This window comes from Sciurus vulgaris, assembly GCF_902686455.1.
Source record: "Sciurus vulgaris genome assembly, chromosome: 8".
Classification (NCBI taxonomy): domain Eukaryota; kingdom Metazoa; phylum Chordata; class Mammalia; order Rodentia; family Sciuridae; genus Sciurus; species Sciurus vulgaris.
In genome coordinates, this window is record NC_136468.1 from 39,388,319 (window position 1) to 39,394,551 (window position 6,233).

Consider the following 6,233-nt stretch of genomic DNA (forward strand, 5'->3'; position numbering starts at 1 on the left):
GTTAATGGTGTCTGTTGCTGAAAGTTATATTATGTGTATACATTTTGCTTATCACCAGGAATAGGGAGAGATAACTAGATTCTGTTATTGAGATTGAACAATAATGAGCTAAGACATCACTATTAGAATAGCAAAATAAATGAAGATGTAAACAAATGATCCAAGATATCCAGTAAGAGTCAAAAATATCTTAAGGCAGAACTACTGTCACTCTATTCAGTTTTGGCTTTTACAATAACCTTAAATTTTGGCTTTGGGCTTTACTTCCTATAGGTATCACTGTGGGAAGCTGTGAATGACACTGGATCTCTTCCTTCACATATGCTTAAGGGATAGGTGTGCTGGAAGGTTATCCAAAGAACTACTTGAATTACTGAAGACTGCAGAATATGTTCATGTCGATATGAGGTAAAGGGCCAGCATAATTGCCATAAAAGCCTTAGCCACTCCTCTACTGGCTTCAGTTAATCTTCCCTCTACCAGCATAGAGGAATGATTTGCGAAAACTGCCCTTTCTAAATCTTCTCTTTGGGTATTCCAAAAATATCACTGGCATCAATTTTATGTTTCTATAAAGCTGTTCTCTACTGGAAGGTGTGTAAGAGCCTATGGTATTTTATGAAGTTGAGCATCACCAATTTTCATTATTAAGGTCAAAGGTAATTTGATAATAGTCAAACTGAATCTATCACTCAAGGCTTTTTTGTTGGAAATGAACAAAATCTCGGAAAGTAGTTTAAGCCAAAAATGGAACATGGCAATAGGAAATAAAGAACTCCAGGGCTTGAAGTGAAAACAGGCGTCACTAGGAGTAGGAGTCAAGAAATGAAAAGCTGTCAGAAATGGAGCCTCTTCTGACTTTCATGTTCTCATGTCTTTTAGTTTTACTTTATTCCACTTTCTGGATCCACTTTGCTTTTCTGTGTTTGCCAGGGAGTTTTCTCTTTCCACTTAATCTTTGAGACATGTGATCCCTAAAATAGAATTATCCAAGAGTGGATTTACATCTTGATTATACACACCCAAAAGCTAATTGGTTTGATTTTCTGGATCTTAGTTCTAAACTCCCAGGAGACAGAAATGTATTGGCTTGGTCTGGATTAGATTCAGAAGGCAACCCATTGTTTCCTGCAAACCGAAAGAGGAGGAGTGAGGGGAGGAGGTTTCGCTACTTCTTCCTAATGAGAGAATTCCCCACAAAAGGGGCTGTTCAGGTTCTCAAAGGGCTGGTAGAGTGGTAGACTTGTAAATCATGTCTTCATATGAGAATTCTCTAATCTTTTGGGTATACTTCTGCCTCTTTGCTCCTTTTGTAGATCTACAGAGTCCTAATTTCTATACAGTTAGATCAGATCTTGACAACACACAGGGCAGGAACTTCTACTTTGTTCTTTAAAATTCTGTGGCTTTGGCCCTTTTCTCCTCCATATAAAATGTTGAATCAGCTTATCAAATTTCACTAAAACCTTGATTTTTATGGGATTTTTCATGAATATGGACCTTAATTTGAGATTAACATTCTAAAAATATTGTCTTTCCAACCATAAGAATAGTATGTTTCTTAATTTATTCATTTCCTTTGTTTATTCATTCGTAACGTGAAAATTTTGCCATGATTACCTTGCACATTTACTGCTAGACTTATTCCTAGGTACCATATGGATTTTGTTGCTATTATGAATTCATTTTTCTCTTATTATAATTTCTTTGGGAAAAGAATTGACATTATAGCATTGCTGATTTTTTTTGGTCACTTATTCAGCTACTTTGTTGAATTACTTTATTCTATTAGTTATTAATTATATACTTGGTAATTTATCGCTAATAATTTACAAGAACTTTTTTTTTTTTTTTTTTTGGTACCAGGGATTGAACCCAGGGGTGCTTAACCAGTGAGCCATATCCCCAGGCATTTTTTATTTTTGATTTTGAGACAGAGTCTCATTAAGTTGCTTAGGACCTCACTAAATTGCTGAGGTTGGCTTTGACCTTGAGATCCTCTTGTCTCAGCCTCCTGAGCTCCTGGGATAACAGGCAGTAGCTGTATTCAGTATCTTGAATACTTTATTTTTAATCGATTTACTATTTTTTGACCTTGGCTTTGTGAGGGGAGTGTATAACTCATTTACATTCAATTTTTTCCATTTAAATATTCCATATAATGCCATAAGGTACAAATACCATTTTAGATACATTCAGTTGGTTCAAATTCAACCAGTAATCCATCTTCCAAAAGGTAAGTATGAATAATTTATACTATTTTGATTAGTTGGTACTAATTACATATTACCAATATTATATAATTTGATTATCTGGTACTAATCAAAATGACTTCTTTTTATCTTGTTATTTTGAATTTTCTGTTTGAAATCTTTGTGTATTATTTTTCTTTTTCTTAGTGCTTTTGGGAGTGATAAATCCTTTTTTTTCTCTGTTGCTTTTAGAAGATACACACACACACTTTAGCTTTTGCCGATATTCACTCTTAATTATTAAAATACACACTCAATTTTTTAACAACAAGGTCATTTATGTTGTCAGATCTGTCAAAACAACAACAAAACACTGGCACCACAGAATGTTTCAATTACCTCATGTCACTACTGTTTTCTAAAGATTTTAAAAATCATCTCAACACAAATATAGTTGTGTTTAAATCAATCATTAAGTTTACAATTAGTTCATCCAGCTTGGTGTTTGCTCTGGGATCTCATGCCATCTCTCTGGGTTTCCTGCTTTTCCAGTGAAAGTACATCCAAGTATTATCCTTTTAGTTGAGGGTCTTTTGGTAAAAATTTCTTTAGTCTTTGTAAATCTGAAAATGTCTCTTCGGTGATTTTTTTCTGAGTGTGGCATTTGATATGGGTAGTTCTTTGAAGACATCCATCATTTTCTGGCATCGGAGAAGGTAGTCTATGCTTCACCCTGGATAACTTTTAAGATTTTTCTCTTTAACTGGATAAACATGGTAGAGTCAAATAATTGTTGATTTTCTCCTTCGAATTTCATGAAATGAAATTAAAAGGACAAAATTATATAAAGAGTTAAAACAACAAAAACAATGGGGAAAGACTGTAGCAATTTTGGAAGTTCTAACATATCTTGATCAGTGATAATTTACTTCCAAGTCCAAATAAGGTTGAAATTTATCCTAGAATTGATAGAAGCTCACAATCAGTCCAGTTACACCAGAAATGCTCAGCAGTTAGAAGTACCAAATGTGTCAGAAAGTGGAAATACTGTTAGAGCCGAAAATAAGAAATGTTTAAAAGATATATTTGGACCCCCAGATCCCTTGTCTCCTTATACATCTGTTCAATTGTGCCTCTTCAGTTCTGGCAAGACCAGGATTTTGTTTTTTTAATAAACTGGTCATCCTAACCACAAAGGGGGAAAATAATCTTCAGTAAGAGAAATATTTGGAGATTCCTTATTTGGAGATCCATCAATGAAGTAACTTGGTTATATCTCCCTACTACAAGAGCCATCAATCAATGAGTCTCCCTGTCTCTCCCAACACAGCCTTCAATGAACTCTTTTGTTATTTCACTATACCTCTGATTATTATTAGAAAGCCAGTACTCACAGCTATTTCAAGAAAGTCTTTATTATACAAGGAGAAACAAAAAGATAAATATGGACCAGATGAGCTAAAATAAAAGAAACAATACCAGGAGCAGAAATAAATTTCAAAACAACTGTGACTATCCTCACAGAGAACACAATATCACAGACTCTCAAAAAGAACCCGAGGATATTTGAAAGACTTGAGAGTGAACAACAACAACAAAAGATAATAGTGGGAAGAAAAAATTATAAAGGGTTGACAAACAAAATAGAGGAAATTTCTGAGAAAGTAGAATGAAATGAGAAAGAAGCGAAAAAAGGAAAAGTGGGGAAAGATAAATTAGAGGATAAAAAAACTTGCCATTTAAAAAGTAAGTTATTCTTTCATTTATCAGTTTGAGCATCTTAAATTAGATATTTAAAATTTTATTGGAATGTTCCATAAAATAATTTAATGTGGATTGACTTCATGTTCCAATTCTTGATTTGATTATTTCATTGCTATTTGATTTCCTCAGGAGTTTTAGACTGTTGTTCATAATTTCCTTGCCTCTTTCTCTGAGTTCATTATCCTTGCCTCCACTGTTTAGTGGTGACATTTACCTAGTTTCTAGATCACACATGTTGTTATAGTTTAGATGTGGTTCCCCCAAAAGCTCAGGTTTTGGTGCAAGAAGTTTTGGAGGAGAAATGACTGGGATATAGCCTTAAACTAATCAGTGAATTGCTCCCTGATGGGATTAACTTCGTGGTAACTGAAGGCAGGTGGGGTTAACTTTGTGATAACTGAAGGCAGGTGGGGTAACTGAGGCAGGTAACTGAAGGCAGGAAGGCATATTCTTTTATGAAATTCAAAACATGTAGAACATGTGCTGGTTCACTGGAGGTGTGGATCTGAGGTAAATATTTTGTATTTGGAAAGTGGAGTCTCTCTCTGCTTTCTGATTATCATGTGAGCTGCTTCCCTCAGTCACACTCTTCTGCCATGAAGTTCAGTCTCACCTTGAGCCGAGAGGAATGGAGCCTGCTGTCTGTGGATTGGACCTCTGAAACGGTGAGCTCCCAGATAAACTTTTCCTCCTGAATTTATTCTGGTCAGATCTTTTAGTCACAGCAGTGAAAAAGATGACAAAAACACATGTGAAATGATGATGTCATGAATTTGGAGCTTGTGTATCATAGAGATAATAGAAATGTTTGCCAGCTGCGAAATCAGCTGGTTGGGTTTGTACTGTTTAGGGAAGCTATTTCTGCTTTTTCCCTAGGCCTGAAACTTGTTAAATTTGCATTCTAGTTTTAGTCAGTGTTTTTTTTTTTTTTTTTTTCCCTTAAAAAGGGACTGTTCCGTGGTGTAGTTGGGTTGATTATAAGCTTCTGCCAATGCGAAGGGTATCTAATTCTTAGCTTCAAATAGTGAATAGGTCTTGAGTTGCATTATTGAATGTTTTAAGTTATCCTGGTATTGTATATCATGTTGTAGAAATGGCAGGAATTGAGGGTTAGAAAGAAGGGAGAGAAACTCAGCCCTGCCATATTAGGTAAAATGGTCATTAGAGGGAGAGGGGAGATATTCACTAGTTTTCTCTGTTTCAACATTACTTATTTTGGATTATGTCAGTCTAGTTTACTCGAGAGAAAGGCTTTGTTTAGAAGACCTAGTTGATCGATGGTAAATTTTAGCAAAAGAAAGTGATATTGATTGAGTACATTGCTGTTTATTCTCTTTGATGGACACTAAAGAGTATCTTAAAATTAGTAAGAATTTAGAAGAGCTATTGGGTGAAATGAATTTCTCAAAAATTTGTGATTTATCCATAAATTATACTACCACATATTCTTTTATGAAATTCAAAATATGTAGAACACATGCTGAAAATTATTATGTTTACATAAAAGGAAATGATTCATTATATAAAGTTCCTAGACATTTGATAAAATTGTTATTTCATTGTAATCCAAGGATTCCCCAGGGCTTGAACGGTATATGTCCAAATAACTGGTCAAATGAAACCATATTTTCTATAAAATCCAGGTATATGTATTTTAGTAGTTGATATTATTGTTTTCATATACCACACACTGTAGCAAGGAAACGAATGGTGGGCTCTACAGGGACATGCAATTCCTTTGAGAAGTCTAAAGAGAACTCAATTTTTGGATTTCAGGGTTTTTCTTTTTTTTTCAATTTTCATTTTATATCCCCTCTCGACCCTCTTTAATTCTTCATCTTTGCTACTATGATTATTTTACTGTTACCTTGAGATGATCTCACACACTTAAACAAGGAAATATCTCACAAAATTTTAGGACTAGGTTAAAGCAGATTTGTGCTTCCTCTTACCCCACTAAATAATATCTAATGTTATAAAGTTTATTTCTACTAGAGAAAAGGGCTAAAAAATTATTTCATCTTAAAAACCACATTAGCCAATGATCAACTCAAACTACTGTTATATTTTAGTTTCAAACGCAGGACAAAAATACACCACCACCAAGATACCATATTGCCACCTCTCCTCTGATTATTTATGTCACTCTCCTGAACCACACTATGGATTACAGCAGAACCAACAAACTATCATGTTCTGACAATTGTTGTAAAATTCTTTTGATCTTATTCAGGGAAAATGCCTGGTATATATTTGCTTTTCATTATAAGAAAATAC